The 18,444-nt window shown below is 43.0% G+C and overlaps 1 protein-coding gene across 2 annotated transcripts in view; it reads right to left on the reverse strand.

Moving 5' to 3' along the window:
* LOC143133623 (guanine nucleotide-binding protein G(olf) subunit alpha) overlaps positions 1 to 18,444 on the reverse strand; it is a 276,765-nt gene that overhangs the window by 99,850 nt on the left and 158,471 nt on the right. The gene's annotated exons all lie outside the window — the stretch shown is intronic.

Raw genomic sequence — 18,444 nt, forward strand, 5'->3', positions numbered from 1 at the left:
GTGTCCTCACAATCAGGTACCAAGTCCCTGTACCAAGTTTGGACTTCATACATCAAAGCGTTGCTAAGATAGGAGCTCACTTCCTGTATTGCAGCACCCCCTATAGAGGCCAAATGATTCCAATTTCCTAGTGCGTCATCATAATTAGGTAACAGGTCCTTATACCAAGTTTGGACTTTGTACACCAAAGCGTTGCTGAGATACAAGCTCACTTCCTGTATTACAGCGCCCCCTATAGAGGCCACATGATGCCAATATTGTAGTGCGTCCTCACAATAAGATACCAAGTCCATGTACCAAGTTTGGTATCGTAGTGTTTGGACCAAATCCAATATGGCAGAAGTCCAATATGGCGGAAAGTGACGGGGTAGGGGTCGATGAACTCGAGATTGTTCAAGGATTCAGACGCTACCTCAATTGTGAAAATAAGACAAAAGAGTCAAGGATCACGCGCATGAACGCATGTCCAGCTTTGAACTGGTGGTGGCGCTAGAGTGTTCAATGTATATGCATAAAAATTGCTGTGAGTGATTGGGACAGTGTCCTGACTAATGGTATGAAGTTTTGTTATGCTAACTCAAAGTACCACGGAGATGTTAGTCCACTTCCTGTTTGCCGGCTTCATCACCATATTTGATTGGCTGTCACGGGCAAACAAAAATGAAATTGAAAAATCTGACAAGTATCGTTTGTGCGGCTCGGGCAGAAGATCATCTCCGCCAAGTTCCATGAAAATCGGATGAAATTTGTGAACGCTGAAACTTTTCGTAGAGTTTGGACTAAATCCAATATGGCGGTGGTCCAATATGGCGGAAAGTGACGTAATAGGAGTCATTGAACTCAGGTCGGTGCAAGCAGCAATGCGGTGGCCAAACAATGCGCTATAGCAGGAATGGCTTTGCCATGGCATGAGCAAGCACTCACAGAAAGTTTGATGGCAATTGGATAAAGAATGGCTGAGAAATAAGCTCATTTACTTTGTTACAGCGCCCCTAGAGGCCAAATTACACCAATGTCCTTGTGCGTTCTTACAATCAGCTCCCATGTCCGTCTACCAAGTTTGGACTTCATACACCAAAGTGTTGCTGAGATGTGAGCTCACTTTCTTTATTGCAACACCCCTAGAGGCCAAATGAGACCACTTTCCTTGCATGTCCTCACAATCAGCTAATATGTCCATGTATGAAGTTTGGACTTCATACAACGAAGAGTTGCTGAGATGAGCCCACTTCCTGTATTACAGCGCCCCCTATAGAGGCCAAATGACGCCAATTTCCTAGGGCACCCTCACAATCAGATACCAAGTCCCTGTACCAAGTTTGGACTTAATACATTAAAGCGTAGCGAGATGTTAGCGCACTTCCTGTTAGGCGGCATCGTCGCCATGTGTGATTTGCTGTCCACGGGCAAATAAACTTGAAATTAAAAAATCTGACAAGTGTCGTTTGTGCGGCTCGGTCTGAAGATCATCTCCACCAAGTTCTGTGAAAATCGGATGAAATTTGTAACCGCTGAAACTTTTCGTAGAGTTTGGACTAAATCCAATATGGCGGAGGTCCAATATGGCGGAAAGTGATGGTATAGGGGTCATTGAACTTAGGTCAGTCCAGGGATTCCAACAGTGCCTGATTTGTGAAAATCGGATGCACCGTTCAATGGTCACATGCGTTAATGCAATCCAGTTTTGACCCATTGGTGGCGCTAGAGTGTTGGGCATAGAGTTATGTAAATTGGTGAGAGTGATCATGGGACAGTGCTGAATCAGTGTACCAAATTTCATAACTTTAGACCCAGCGGTTCAATTTTCGGCCAGATTTTGACCTGTTGGTGGCGCTAGATGGCTGGGTTTAGAGGTCCGTAAATGAGTGCGAGTGGTCAGTGGAGTGTACCGAAACTTTCTGCCAAAAATCTGAACTTTTTAGCCAGGCGTTCTATGGGCTGCCATAGACTCCAATGGCAGACTAATAATAATAGGAAAAGCTAGTAACTCAATGGGTGCCTTCGCAGCTTCGCTGCTTGGCCCCCAAATATAGCTGCAAGCAGCAATGCGGGGGCCTAGCAGAGCGCTATAGCAGGAATGGCGTTGCCATGGCATGAGCAAGCACTTACAGCAAGAGGCCAAATTACACCAATGTCTTTGTGCGTTCTCACAATCAGCTACCATGTCCCTGTACCAAGTTTGGACTTCATACACCGAAGTGTTGCTGAGATACGAGCTCACTTCCTGTATTACAGCGCCCCCTATAGAGGCCAAATGATGCCAATTTTCTTGCTGTGTCCTCACAATCAGATACGAAGTCCCTGTACCAAGTTTGGACTTCATACACCGAACTGTTGCTGAGATACAAGCTCACTTCCTGTATTACAGCGCCCCCTATAGATGCCAAATGATGCCAATTTCCTGCTGTGTCCTCACAATCAGATACGAAGTCCCTGTACCCAGTTTGGACTTCATACATTAAAGCGTCTCCGAGATGTTAGCCCACTTCCTGTTTCGCGGCTTCATGGCCATTTTTGATTGGCTGCCATGGACCAATAAAGTGGAATTTGAAAAATCTGACAAGTATCGTTTGTGCGGCTCGGTCTGAAGATCATCTCCACAAAGTTCCCTGAAAATCAAATTAAATTTGTGACCGCTGAAACTTTCCGTAGAGTTTGGACCAAATCCAATATGGCGGAGGTCCAATATGGCGGAAAGTGACGGGATAGGGGTCGATGAACTCGGGATGGTCCAAGGATTCAGACGCTACATCAATTGTGAAAATCAGACAAAAGAGTCAAGGATCACGCGCATGAACGCATGTCCAGCATTAAACTGGTGGTGGCGCTAGTGTGTTCAATGTATATGCATGAAAATTGGTGTGAGTGATTGGGACAGTGTCCTGACTAATGGTCTCGAGTTTTGTTATGTTAACTCAAAGCGTCACCTAGATGTTTGTCCACTTCCTGTTTGGCGGCTTTGTCACCATATTTGAAAATGAAAAACCTGGCAAGTATCTTTTGTGCGGCTCGGTCTGATGATCATCTCAGCCAAGTATCATGAAAATCGGAAGAAATTTACGAACGCTGAAACTTTTCGTAGAGTTTGGACTAAATCCAATATGGCGGAAGTCCAGTATGCCGGAAAGTGACGTAGTAGGGGTCATTCAACTCAAGTCGGTCCAGGGATTACAACAGTGCCTGATTTGTGAAAATCGGACCCACCGTTCAATGGTCACATGTGTGAATGCAATCCAGGTTCGACCCATTGGTGGCGCTAGAGTGTTGGGCATAGAGTTCTATAAATTGGTGAGAGTGATCATGGGACGGTTCTGAATCAATGTGCCGAATTTCATAACTTTAGACCCAGCGGTTCTATTTTTGGCCAAATTTTGCCCCGTTGGTGGCGCTAGACGGCTGGGTTTAGAGATCCGTAAATGAGCGTGAGTGGTCAGTGGAGTGTCCCGAAACTTTCTGCCAAAAAATCTGCACTTTTTAGCCAGGCGTTCTATGGGCTGTTGTAGACTCCAATGGCAGATGTGTAATAATAATAATAGGAAAAGCTAGTAACTCAATGGGTGCCTTCGCAGCTTCGCTGCTTGGCCCCCAATAATAATAATAGGAAAAACTACTAACTCAATGGGTGCCTTCGCAGCTTCGCTGCTAGGCCCCCAATAATAATAATAATAATAATAAATATAGCTGCAAGCAGCAATGCGGGGGCCTAGCAGAGCGCTATAGCAAGAAATGGCGTTGCCACGGCATGAGCAAGCACTTACAGCAAGAGGCCAAATTACACCAATGTCTTTGTGCGGTCTCACAATCAGCTACCATGTCCCTCTACCAAGTTTGGACTTCATACACCAAAGTGTTGCGGAGATGTGAGCTCACTTTCATTATTACAGCACCCCTAGAGGCCAAATGAGAACACTTTCCTTCATGTCCTCACAATCAGCTAATATGTCCCTGTACCAAGTTTGGACTTCATACACCGAAGTGTTGCTGAGATACGAGCTCACTTCCTGTATTACAGCGCCCCCTATAGAGGCCAAATGATTCCAATTTCCTAGTGCATCATCATAATCAGGTAACAGGTCCTTATACTAAGTTTGGACTTTGTACACCAAAGCGTTGCTGAGATACAAGCTCACTTCCTGTATTACAGCGCCCCCTATAGAGGCCAAATGATGGCAATTTTCTTGCTGTGTCCTCACGATCAGATACGAAGTCCCTGTATGGAGTAAAACTTGTGTCACCTTAAACCGAATTTGAATATGAATTTGAATATGAATTTGAGCAATTGTATTGGAAAAACGAATTTGAATAGTATATATTGAAACTGAATTCATTAGATTGGAACTGAATCTCAGTCAACTTGAAATTGAATATAATATTTTGAAATTGAACTAATTTGCTCTGATACATAAATTATCCTGACTGAAAATTTCGCTCTTGGAACTTTCACATTCAGTTCTCAAAATTCAGTTTCAAAACGTGAAATTCAATTTCAGTCTACCGAGACAAAAACAGCTGGTAGCTCAGGAAAAGCAATCGAGTGCAGAGCTATTGTGATCGCGTGACTAGTTCCGAGCATAGCACCCTCTTAGCAAGCTGTCTCCTGAACCTCCTTACAGTGTCGAACAGAGAAAGAAGAGATGGAAGCGACTGGCACATCAGAAAACGTCCAAGTAAGTTGATATCATATGTCTGTTAACGTTACTTTGTATATAATGTACATTATATGCTAGCGCTGGCTGGCTAGCCAGCATAGTTTCATCGACTAAGTTAAAGTTTTTTCCATAGTTCAGAACCAGTTAGACTACTATAACGTTACTCTTTGATAGAACAATATGATTGGTCATTGTCATATCATTGTGCCTTTTAGGCCTGTAAGAACACGTTACAATATCAGGTTAAACAGTATCATTCATGGAAAACTGGATATGTCCCCCTAGTTAAGCTTTTTTCATCGTTGTGTTGTCTGTTAGCTAATGCTACGTGGGGCAATTTTTTCGTGCCGTGATGTTGCCAGACAACTGGATTGCGATAACTTTGTTAGCAAATGGTAGCTAGCTAGCTTCTAAGAGTTTCAAACTGAATATGTTCTATATCGATAATATGATCAAGACTCAAGAGACCCTAGTTTAACAGTATTTCTACAGGCTGATTTATGCTTCTTCATCGACTCCATGCAGATTTTGTAAAAGTTATTGAGAAATAGACACAGTATATTACAATAACCTAATTATTATACTTTAACTGTGTGTTGTCTTGATACTTCTGTTTCAGTAATGTGTGTGTAGATTGCAAATAATGTGTTGTATGACGATAGAAATGTCCTTGGTTCTTAATTAACTCATTGTATTGACCAAGTCGTGTGTGTGCAGAGAAGGTGTAATTATATTTATTATGATGTATACGATGCAAGGTATGAATGTGTGTGTGAGAAACAACTGATTGTCTCTTAGGTGCACAGACTTGTCTCTGTATCCTGATTGCCTGATGCTTATGAGACCTCTTTGCGCAGAGATGAATAAACAATTAACGAGAAAGACTCACAGTAGACCTTTAAGCTAAACACTGATTGTTTGTTGGTTTTATTTTCATAGGTTGAGAGGCCTCAATGAACAGTGGACAGTGAGATAGACTGAGGACAATGGACCTTTGGACTTGCACCGATCAGACATGGACACCGAAGCTTGATTTCTCTTAATAAATATCGTTGCAAGATGCAACACATATTGTAAAACACTTTACACACTAATAAACATGTCCACTGTTGTTTTCTCTGGAATTGATTTGTTTGCCATTGGTGGTGATGGATTTCCAAATGGATTTCCAAATGTATGGGCAATCTAAATTTTAGTTTATGTGTGTAATCAGCTGATATTAGATATGATGCAATTGCAAAATCATGTAGGTTTATCCTTTGCAACATAAGGAAGAACAGACCTTATCTGACACAGGATTCCACACAACTTCTTGTTCAGGCCATGGTCATCTCCAAGCTGGACTATTGTAATTTACTATTAGCTGGTTTACCTGCTTGTATAGTAAGATTGTTACAGCTGATTCAGAATGCTGCCGCACGCCTGGTCTTTAATCAGCCAAAGACATATGTAACTCCTCTCCTAGTTACTCTCCATTGGCTCCCTATTAGGCAGAATTAAATTTAAATCTCTCACTTTGGCCTATAGGACACTGACCGGATCGATCAAGACGTACATCCCCAACTGCCCACTGCGGTCTTCTGAAGAGTGTCTGTTGTGTCGACCAGACATAAGTCAAATTCAAGACTTTTCCTCAGTGGTTCCATGTTGGTGGAATGAGTTGCCCAGTGCTCTCTGTTCCTGTGATAGTTTTGGGTCTTTTAACAGGGGTCTAAAGACGTATCTGTTCAAAATGCACTTAGTTCATTAACACTTATGGTTTGTATAGTATTGTTTCATTTTCATTAGGCTGTTGATTAATTTGACATTGTTGTTTATTATTGATATTCTCCATAATGTAGTCTTACCATGCTATTGTTATTTTTATTATATTATTGACTGAATGTACATTATTGTTTATTATTACTATTTTCCCTTTTTTCTCATTGTTTATGTCATTAGACTATTGATTGAATTGACATGGTTGTTTATTATTGCTATTCTCTTTATTATAGTCTGACCAACATCTTCATTTGTTCCCTGTTAAATTTTAAGTATTATATTGTTTTGTATTTATGTTGCTTTGGACAAAAGTGTAACCATAACCATATGTAATTGGAAGCAAATAAAGGTAGCCTACACATCATAGTATTACAAGAGTGGCTTTAAACGTAAGAAAACGGTAATGATTTGTCCTTTTTTGGTCATTCAAACATGTAGATTTTTATTCACATAATTACTAGGTTGTTGCCTTTTCTATCCAGTAGGTGGCAGTCCAGGATAAGAAATAGAGCAGTAGTTGAGTAGGAAAAACGAAAACGAGAGAAAGTTATGCCCATGACATTTTAAAGAATGACAGGCTAGAAGTTTGCAATTTAGTACTGCAATTGGTAGACAGTACATTGATGTTTGATGGCTAGCTGAGTAGTTCTGTATGGACTGACAGGCTGGAAGTTTGAAATGTAATACTGTAAAAAATGTTTTAGCCTATTTAAAATTACAAAACGGTAGGTAAGACCATACATCGATGTTTGATGGCTAGCTGGGTAGTTCTGTACTTCAAGGATTGACAGGCTAGAAGTTTTAGATGTAATACTGCAAAAAAAAATTTATTTGTTTAAAATTACAAAAACGGTAGGTAAGTAGGCCTAGGCTACATCGATGTTTGATGGCTGGGTAGCCTAGGCTAGTTCTGTATTTCAAGGATTGACAAGCTAGAAGTTTGAAATAATACTGCAACAAATGTTTTATTTGTTTAAAATTACATAAACGGTAGGTGAGACAGTAGGCCTACAATCGGAATGTGTTTTATGAATCGTGCATGCAGATCTAATAACCGTGCAAACCAAGTGCCCACTATGCTCTGCTTCGCGCTCGGAACTAGTCACGCGATCACAATAGCTCTGCACTCGATTGCTTTTCCTGAGCTACCAGCTGTTTTTGTCTCGGTAGACTGAAATTGAATTTCACGTTTTGAAACTGAATTGTGAGAACTGAATGTGAAAGTTCCAAGAGCGACATTTTCAGTGAGGATAATTTATGTATCAGAGCAAATGAGTTCAATTTCAAAATATTATATTCAATTTCAAGTTGACTGAGATTCAGTTACAATCTAATGAATTCAGTTTCAACATATACTATTCAAATTCGTTTTTCCAATACAATTGTTCAAATTCAGAAATTCAAATGCAAATACAACATATTCAAATTCGGTTTAAGGTGGCACAAGTTTTACTCCATATCCCTGTACCAAGTTTGGACTTCATACACCGAACTGTTGCTGAGATACAAGCTCACTTCCTGTATTACAGCGCCCCCTATAGAGGCCAAATGATGCCAATTTCTTACCGTGTCCTCACAATCAGATACAAAGTCCCTGTACCAAGTTTGGACTTCATACATTAAAGCATAGCCGAGATGTTAGCCCACTTCCTGTTTGGTGGCTTCATCGCCATATTTGATTGTCTGTCACGGGCAAACAAAAATGAAATTAAAAAATCTGACAAGTATCGTTTGTGTGGCTCGGTCTGAAGATCATCTCTGCCAAGTTCTGTGAAAATCAAATGAAATTTGGGACCGCTGAAACTTTTCGTAGAGTTTAGACCAATTCCAATATGGCGGAGGTCCAATATGGCGGAAAGTGATAGGTTAGGGGTCGATGAACTCTGTATGGTCCAAGGATTCAGACACTACCTCAATTGTGAAAATCAGACAAAAGAGTCAAGGATCACGCGCATGAACGCATGTCCAGCATTGAACTGGTGGTGGCGCTAGTGTGTTCGATGTATATGCACAAAAATTGGTGTGAGTGATTGGGATAGTGTCCTGACTAATGGTCTCGAGTTTTGTTATATTAACTCAAAGCGTCACCTAGATGTTTGTCCACTTCCTGTTTGGCGGCTTCGTCACAATATTTGATTGGCTGTCACGGGCAAATAAAAATGAAATTGAAAAATCTGACCAGTATCGTTTGTGCGGCCCGGGCAGAAGATCATCTCTAACAAGTTTCGTGAAAATCGGAGGAAATTTGTGAACGCTGAAACTTTTCGTAGAGTTTGGACTAAATCCAATATGGCGGAGGTCCAATATGGCGAAAAGTGACGTAATAGGGGTCATTCAACTTAGGTCGGTCCAGGGATTCCAACGCTGCCTGATATGTGAAAATCGAACACACCGTTCAATTATTACATGCGTAAATGTGAGTCCAGATTCGACCTATTGGTGGCGCTAGAGTGTTCGGCATAGAGTTCTGTAAATTGGTGAGAGTGATCATGGGACGGTCCTGAATCAGGGCGCTTAATTTCATAATAATAATGACTTGCAAATACCTTTCAACCCAGCTTTTAAACTTTCGGCCAAACTTTGACCTGTTGGTGGCGCTAGATGGTTGGGTTTAGAGGTCCGTAAATGAGTGTGAGTGGTCAGTGGAGTGTCCCGAAACTTTCTGCCAAAAAATCTGCACTTTTTAGTCAGGCGTTCTATGGGCTGCCATAGACTCCAATGGCAGAAGTGTAATAAATATAGCTGCAAGCAGCAATGCGGGGGCCTAGCAGAGCGCTATAGCAGAAATGGCGTTGCCACGGCATCAGCAAGCACTTACAGCAAGAGGCCAAATTACACCAATGTCTTTGTGCGGTCTCACAATCAGCTACCATGTCCCTCTACCAAGTTTGGACTTCATACACCAAAGTGTTGCTGAGATGTGAGCTCACTTTCATTATTACAGCACCCCTAGAGGCCAAATGAGAACACTTTCCTTCATGTCCTCACAATCAGCTAATATGTCCCTGTACCAAGTTTGGACTTCATACACCAAAGTGTTGCTGAGATACGAGCTCACTTCCTGTATTACAGCGCCCCCTATGGAGGCCAAATGATTCCAATTTCCTAGTGCATCATCATAATCAGGTAACAGGTCCTTATACTAAGTTTGGACTTTGTACACCAAAGCGTTGCTGAGATACAAGCTCACTTCCTGTATTACAGCGCCCCCTATAGAGGCCAAATGATGCCAATTTCTTACCGTGTCCTCACAATCAGATACAAAGTCCCTGTACCAAGTTTGGACTTCATACATTAAAGCATAGCCGAGATGTTAGCCCACTTCCTGTTTGGTGGCTTCATCGCCATATTTGATTGTCTGTCACGGGCAAACAAAAATGAAATAAAAAAATCTGACAAGTATCGTTTGTGCGGCTCGGTCTGAAGGTCATCTCTGCCAAGTTCTGTGAAAATCAAATGAAATTTGGGACCGCTGAAACTTTTCGTAGAGTTTAGACCAATTCCAATATGGCGGAGGTCCAATATGGCGGAAAGTGATGGGATAGGAGTCGATGAACTCGGGATGGTCCAAGGATTCAGATGCTACCTCAATTGTGAAAATCAGACAAAAGAGTCAAGGATCACGCGCATGAACGCATGTGCAGCATTAAACTGGTGGTGGCGCTACTGTGTTCAATGTATATGCATGAAAATTGGTGTGAGTGATTGGGACAGTGTCCCGACTAATGGTCTCGAGTTTTGTTATGTTAACTCAAAGCATCACCTAGATGTTTGTCCACTTCCTGTTTGGCGTCCTCGTCACCATATTTGATTGGCTGTCACGGGCAAACAAAAATGAAATTGAAAAATCTGACCAGTATCGTTTGTGCGGCTCGGGCAGAAGATCATCTCCAACAAGTTTCGTGAAAATCTGAGGAAATTTGTAACCGCTGAAACTTTTCGTAGAGTTTGGACTAAATCCAATATGGCGGAGGTCCAGTATGGCCAAAAGTGACGTAATAGGGGTCAATCAACTCAAGTCAGTCCAGGGATTCCAACGGTGCTTAATTTGTGAAAATCGAACACACCGTTCAATTGTTACATGCGTAAATGTGAGTCCAGATTCGACCTATTGGTGGCGCTAGAGTGTTCGGCATAGAGCTTTGTAAATTCGTGAGAGTGATCATGGGACGGTCCTGAATCAGGGCGCTAAATTTCATAATAATAATGACTTGCAAATACCTTTCAACCCAGCTTTTCAACTTTCAGCCAAACTTTGACCTGTTGGTGGCGCTAGACGGCTGGGTTTAGAGGTCCGTAAATGAGTGTGAGTGGTCAGTGGAGTGTCCCGAAACTTTCGACGAAAAAATCTGAACTTTTTAGCCAGGCGTTCTATGGGCTGCCATAGACTCCAATGGCAGAAGTGTAATAATAAATATAGCTGCAAGCAGCAATGCGGGGGCCTAGCAGAGCGCTATAGCAGAAATGGCGTTGCCACGGCATGAGCAAGCACTTACAGCAAGAGGCCAAATTACACCAATGTCTTTGTGCGGTCTCACAATCAGCTACCATGTCCCTCTACCAAGTTTGGACTTCATACACCAAAGTGTTGCTGAGATACGAGCTCACTTCCTGTATTACAGCGCCCCCTGTAGAGGCCAAATGATTCCAATTTCCTAGTGCATCATCATAATCAGGTAACAGGTCCTTATACTAAGTTTGGAGTTTGTACACCAAAGCGTTGCTGAGATACAAGCTCACTTCCTGTATTACAGCACCCCCTATAGAGGCCAAATGATGCCAATTTCCTGCTGTGTCCTCACAATCAGATACAAAGTCCCTGTACCCAGTTTGGACTTCATACATTAAAGCGTCTCCGAGATGTTAGCCCACTTCCTGTTTTGCGGCTTCATGGCCATATTTGATTGGCTGCCATAGGCCAATAAAGTGGAATCTGAAAAATCTGACAAGTATCGTTTGTGCGGCTCGGTCTGAAGTTCATCTCTGCCAAGTTCTGTGAAAATCAAATGAAATTTGTGACCGCTGAAACTTTTCGTAGAGTTTAGACCAATTCCAATATGGCGATGGTCCAATATGGCAGAAAGTGACGGGATAGGAGTCGATGAACTCGGGATGGTCCAAGGATTCAGACGCTACCTCAATTGTGAAAATCAGACAAAAGAGTCAAGGATCACGCGCATAAACGCATGTGCAGCATTAAACTGGTGGTGGCGCTAGTGTGTTCAATGTATATGCATGAAATTTGGTGTGAGTGATTGGGACAGTGTCCTGACTAATGGTCTTGAGTTTTGTTATGTTATCTCAAAGCGTCACCTAGATGTTTGTCCACTTCCTGTTTGGCGTCCTCGTCACCATATTTGATTGGCTGTCACGGGCAAACAAAAATGAAATTGAAAAATCTGACCAGTATCGTTTGTGCGGCTCGGGCAGAAGATCATCTCCAACAAGTTTCGTGAAAATCTGAGGAAATTTGTAACCGCTGAAACTTTTCGTAGAGTTTGGACTAAATCCAATATGGCGGAGGTCCAGTATGGCCAAAAGTGATGTAATAGGGGTCAATCAACTCAAGTCAGTCCAGGGATTCCAACGGTGCTTAATTTGTGAAAATCGAACACACCGTTCAATTGTTACATGCGTAAATGTGAGTCCAGATTCGACCTATTGGTGGCGCTAGAGTGTTCGGCATAGAGCTTTGTAAATTCGTGAGAGTGATCATGGGACGGTCCTGAATCAGGGCGCTAAATTTCATAATAATAATGACTTGCAAATACCTTTCAACCCAGCTTTTCAACTTTCAGCCAAACTTTGACCTGTTGGTGGCGCTAGACGGCTGGGTTTAGAGGTCCGTAAATGAGTGTGAGTGGTCAGTGGAGTGTCCCGAAACTTTCTGCCAAAAAATCTGCACTTTTTAGCCAGGCGTTCTATGGGCTGCCATAGACTCCAATGGCAGAAGTGTAATAATAATAATAATAATAATAATAATAGGAAAAACTACTAAAACAATGGGTGCCTTCGCAGCTTCGCTGCTAGGCCCCCAATAATAAATATAGCTGCAAGCAGCAATGCGGGGGCCTAGCAGAGCGCTATAGCAGGAATGGCGTTGCCATGGCATGAGCAAGCACTCATAGCAAGAGGCCAAATTACACCTATGTCCTTGTGCGTTCTCACAATCAGCTACCATGTCCCTCTACCAAGTTTGGACTTCATACACCAAAGTGTTGCTGAGATGTGAGCTCAATTTCTTTATTACAGCACCCCTAGAGGCCAAATGAGACCACTTTCCTTGCATGTCCTCACAATCAGCTAATATGTCCCTGTACCAAGTTTGGACTTTGTACACCAAAGCGTTGCTGAGATACAAGCTCACTTCCTGTATTACAGCGCCCCCTATAGAGGCCACATGATGCCAATTTCCTAGTGCGTCCTCACAATCAGATACCAAGTCCCTTTACCAAGTTTGGACTTCATACATTAAAGCATAGCCGAGATGTTAGCCCACTTCCTGTTTGGTGGCTTCATCGCCATATTTGATTGGCTGTCACGGGCAAACAAAAATGAAATTAAAAGATCTGACAAGTATCGTTTGTGCGGCTCGGTCTGAAGATCATCTCCGACAAGTTCTGTGAAAATCAGATGAAATTTGTAACCGCTGAAACTTTTCGTAGAGTTTGGACTAAATCCATAATGGCGGAGGTCCAATATGGCGGAAAGTGATAGGATAGGGGTCGATGAACTCTGTATGGTCAAAGGATTCAGACACTACCTCAATTGTGAAAATCAGACAAAAGAGTCAAGGATCACGCGCATGAACACATGTCCAGCATTGAACTGGTGGTGGCGCTAGAGTGTTCAATGTATATGCATATAAATTGCTGTGAGTGATTGAGACAGTGTCCTGACTAATGGTATCGAGTTTTGTTATGTTAACTCAAAGTGCCACAGAGATGTTAGTCCACTTCCTGTTTGGCGCTTCATCACCATATTTGATTGGCTGTCACGGGCAAACAAAAATGAAATTGAAAAATCTGACAAGTATTGTTTGTGCGGCTCGAGCAGAAGATCATCTCCGCAAAGTTCCATGAAAATCGGATTAAATTTCTGACCGCTGAAACTTTTCGTAGAGTTTGGACTAAATCCAATATGGCGGAGGTCCAATATGGCGGAAAGTGACGTAATAGGGGTCATTGAACTTAGGTCGGTCCAGGGATTCCAACGGTGCCTGATATGTGAAAATCGGACGCACCGTTCAATGGTCACATACGTGAATGCAATCCAGGTTCGACCCATTGGTGGCGCTAGAGTGTTGGGCATAGAGTTCTGTAAATTGGTGAGAGTGATCATGGGACAGTGCTGAATCAGTGTGCCAAATTTTATAACTTTAGACCCAGCGGTTCAATTTTCGGCCAGATTTTGACCTGTTGGTGGCGCTAGATGGCTGGGTTTAGAGGTCCGTAAATGAGTGTGAGTGGTCAGTGGAGTGTCCTGAAACTTTCTGCCAAAAAATCTGAACTTTTTAGCCAGGCGTTCTATGGGCTGCCATAGACTCCAATGGCAGAAGTGTAATAATAGGAAAAGCTAGTAACTCAATGGGTGCCTTCGCAGCTTCGCTGCTTGGCCCCCAAATATAGCTGCAAGCAGCAATGCGGGGGCCAAGCAGTGCGCTATAGCAGGAATGGCGTTGCCATGGGATGAGCAAGCACTCACAGCAAGTTTGATGGCAATTGGATAAAGAACGGCTGAGAAATAAGCTAATTTACTTTGTTAAAGCACAACTAGAGGCCAAATTACACCAATGTCCTTGTGCGTTCTTACAATCAGCTCCCATATCCGTCTACCAAGTTTGGACTTCATACACCAAAGTGTTGCTGAGATGTGAGCTCACTTTCTTTATTGCAACACCCCTAGAGGCCAAATGAGACCACTTTCCTTGCATATCCTCACAATCAGCTAATATGTCCATGTATCAAGTTTGGACTTCATACAACGAAGCGTTGCTGAGATATGAGCCCACTTCCTGTATTACAGCGCCCCCTATAGAGGCCAAATGATGCCAATTTCCTACTGTGTCCTCACAATCAGATACCAAGTCCCTGTACCAAGTTTGGACTTCATACATCAAAGCGTTGCTGAGATACAAGCTCACTTCCTGTATTGCAGCGCCCCCTGTAGAGGCCAAATGACGCCAATTTCCTAGTGCATCCCCACAATCAGGTACCAAGTCTCTATACCAAGTTTGGACTTCGTACATCAAAGCATTGCTGAGATACAAGCTCACTTCCTGTATTGCAGCGCCCCCTATAGAGGCCAAATGATGCCAATTTCCTAGTGCGTCCTCACAATCAGATACCAAGTCCCTGTACCAAGTTTGGACTTCATACATTAAAGCGTAGCCGAGATGTTAGCCCACTTCCTGTTAGGCGGCATCGTCGCCATGTGTGATTTGCTGTCACGGGCAAATAAACTTAAAATTAAAAAATCTGACAAGTATCGTTTGTGCGGCTCGGTCTGAAGATCATCTCCGCCAAGTTCTGAGAAAATCGGAAGAAATTTGTAACCGCTGAAACTTTTCGTAGAGTTTGGACTAAATCCAACATGGCGGAGGTCCAATATGGCGGAAAGTGACGGGATAGGGGTCGATGAACTTGGGATGTTCCAAGGATTAAGACGCTACCTCAATTGTGAAAATCAGACAAAAGAGTCAAGGATCACGCGCATGAACGCATGTCCAGCATTGAACTGGTGGTGGCGCTAGAGTGTTCAATGTATATGCATAAAAATTGCTGTGAGTGATTGGGACAGTGTCCTGACTAATGGTATCGAGTTTTGTTATGTTAACTCAAAGCGTCACGGAGATGTTAGTCCACTTCCTGTTTGGCGGCTTCATCACCATATTTGATTGGCTGTTACAGGCAAACAAAAATGAAATTGAAAAATCTGACAAGTATCGTTTTTGCGGCTCGGGCAGAAGATCATCTCCGCCAAGTTCTGTGAAAATCGGATGAAATTTGTAACCGCTGAAACTTTTCGTAGAGTTTGGACTAAATCCAATATGTCGGAGGTCCAATATTGCAGAAAGTGACGGGATAGGAGTCGATGAACTCGGGATGGTCCAGGGATTCAGACGCTACCTCAATTGTGAAAATCATACAAAAGAGTCAAGGAATACGCGCATGAACGCATGTCCAGCATTAAACTGGTGGTGGCGCTAGAGTATTCAATGTATGCATAAAAATTGCTGTGAGAGATTGGGACAGTGTCCTGACTAATGGTACCGAGTTTTGTTATGTTAGCTCAAAATGCCACAGAGATGTTAGTCCACTTCCTGTTTGGCAGCTTCATCGCCATATTTGATTGGCTGTCACGGGCAAACAAAAATGAAATTGAAAAATCTGACAAGTATCTTTTGTGCGGCTCGGGAAGAAGATCATCTCCGCCAAGTTCCATGAAAATCGGATGAAATTTCTGACCGCTGAAACTTTTTGTAGAGTTTGGACTAAATCCAATATGACGGAGGTCCAATATGGCGGAAAGTGACGTAATAGGGTTCATTGAAATTAGGTCGGTCCAGGGATTCCAACGGTGCCTGATATGTGAAAATCGGACGCACCGTTCAATGGTCACATGCGTGAATGCAATCCAGGTTCGACCCATTGGTGGCGCTAGAGTGTTGGGCATAGAGTTCTGTAAATTGGTGAGAGTCATCATGGGACAGTGCTGAATCAGTGTGCCAAATGTCATAACTTTAGACCCAGCGGTTCAATTTTCGGCCAGATTTTGACCTGTTGGTGGCGCTAGATGGCTGGGTTTAGAGGTCCGTAAATGAGTGTGAGTGGTCAGTGGAGTGTCCCGAAACTTTCTGCCAAAAAATCTGAACTTTTTAGCCAGGCGTTCTATGGGCTGCCATAGACTCCAATGGCAGAAGTGTAATAATAGGAAAAGCTAGTAACTCAATGGGTGCCTTCGCAGCTTCGCTGCTTGGCCCCCAAATATAGCTGCAAGCAGCAATGCGGGGGCCAAGCAGTGCGCTATAGCAGGAATGGCGTTGCCATGGGATGAGCAAGCACTCACAGCAAGTTTGATGGCAATTGGATAAAGAACGGCTGAGAAATAAGCTAATTTACTTTGTTAAAGCACAACTAGAGGCCAAATTACACCAATGTCCTTGTGCGTTCTTACAATCAGCTCCCATATCCGTCTACCAAGTTTGGACTTCATACACCAAAGTGTTGCTGAGATGTGAGCTCACTTTCTTTATTGCAACACCCCTAGAGGCCAAATGAGACCACTTTCCTTGCATATCCTCACAATCAGCTAATATGTCCATGTATCAAGTTTGGACTTCATACAACGAAGCGTTGCTGAGATATGAGCCCACTTCCTGTATTACAGCGCCCCCTATAGAGGCCAAATGATGCCAATTTCCTACTGTGTCCTCACAATCAGATACCAAGTCCCTGTACCAAGTTTGGACTTCATACATCAAAGCGTTGCTGAGATACAAGCTCACTTCCTGTATTGCAGCGCCCCCTGTAGAGGCCAAATGACGCCAATTTCCTAGTGCATCCCCACAATCAGGTACCAAGTCTCTATACCAAGTTTGGACTTCGTACATCAAAGCATTGCTGAGATACAAGCTCACTTCCTGTATTGCAGCGCCCCCTATAGAGGCCAAATGATGCCAATTTCCTAGTGCGTCCTCACAATCAGATACCAAGTCCCTGTACCAAGTTTGGACTTCATACATTAAAGCGTAGCCGAGATGTTAGCCCACTTCCTGTTAGGCGGCATCGTCGCCATGTGTGATTTGCTGTCACGGGCAAATAAACTTAAAATTAAAAAATCTGACAAGTATCGTTTGTGCGGCTCGGTCTGAAGATCATCTCCGCCAAGTTCTGAGAAAATCGGAAGAAATTTGTAACCGCTGAAACTTTTCGTAGAGTTTGGACTAAATCCAACATGGCGGAGGTCCAATATGGCGGAAAGTGACGGGATAGGGGTCGATGAACTTGGGATGTTCCAAGGATTAAGACGCTACCTCAATTGTGAAAATCAGACAAAAGAGTCAAGGATCACGCGCATGAACGCATGTCCAGCATTGAACTGGTGGTGGCGCTAGAGTGTTCAATGTATATGCATAAAAATTGCTGTGAGTGATTGGGACAGTGTCCTGACTAATGGTATCGAGTTTTGTTATGTTAACTCAAAGCGTCACGGAGATGTTAGTCCACTTCCTGTTTGGCGGCTTCATCACCATATTTGATTGGCTGTTACAGGCAAACAAAAATGAAATTGAAAAATCTGACAAGTATCGTTTTTGCGGCTCGGGCAGAAGATCATCTCCGCCAAGTTCTGTGAAAATCGGATGAAATTTGTAACCGCTGAAACTTTTCGTAGAGTTTGGACTAAATCCAATATGTCGGAGGTCCAATATTGCAGAAAGTGACGGGATAGGAGTCGATGAACTCGGGATGGTCCAGGGATTCAGACGCTACCTCAATTGTGAAAATCAGACAAAAGAGTCAAGGAATACGCGCATGAACGCATGTCCAGCATTAAACTGGTGGTGGCGCTAGAGTATTCAATGTATGCATAAAAATTGCTGTGAGAGATTGGGACAGTGTCCTGACTAATGGTACCGAGTTTTGTTATGTTAGCTCAAAATGCCACAGAGATGTTAGTCCACTTCCTGTTTGGCAGCTTCATCGCCATATTTGATTGGCTGTCACGGGCAAACAAAAATGAAATTGAAAAATCTGACAAGTATCTTTTGTGCGGCTCGGGAAGAAGATCATCTCCGCCAAGTTCCATGAAAATCGGATGAAATTTCTGACCGCTGAAACTTTTTGTAGAGTTTGGACTAAATCCAATATGACGGAGGTCCAATATGGCGGAAAGTGACGTAATAGGGTTCATTGAAATTAGGTCGGTCCAGGGATTCCAACGGTGCCTGATATGTGAAAATCGGACGCACCGTTCAATGGTCACATGCGTGAATGCAATCCAGGTTCGACCCATTGGTGGCGCTAGAGTGTTG

The sequence above is a fragment of the Alosa pseudoharengus genome, unplaced genomic scaffold (genome assembly GCF_046254945.1).
Source record: "Alosa pseudoharengus isolate Yale_2024_CS ecotype anadromous, Long Island Sound unplaced genomic scaffold, YU_APseudo_1.1 YU_APseudo_1.1_scf_2, whole genome shotgun sequence".
NCBI lineage: Eukaryota > Metazoa > Chordata > Actinopteri > Clupeiformes > Clupeidae > Alosa > Alosa pseudoharengus.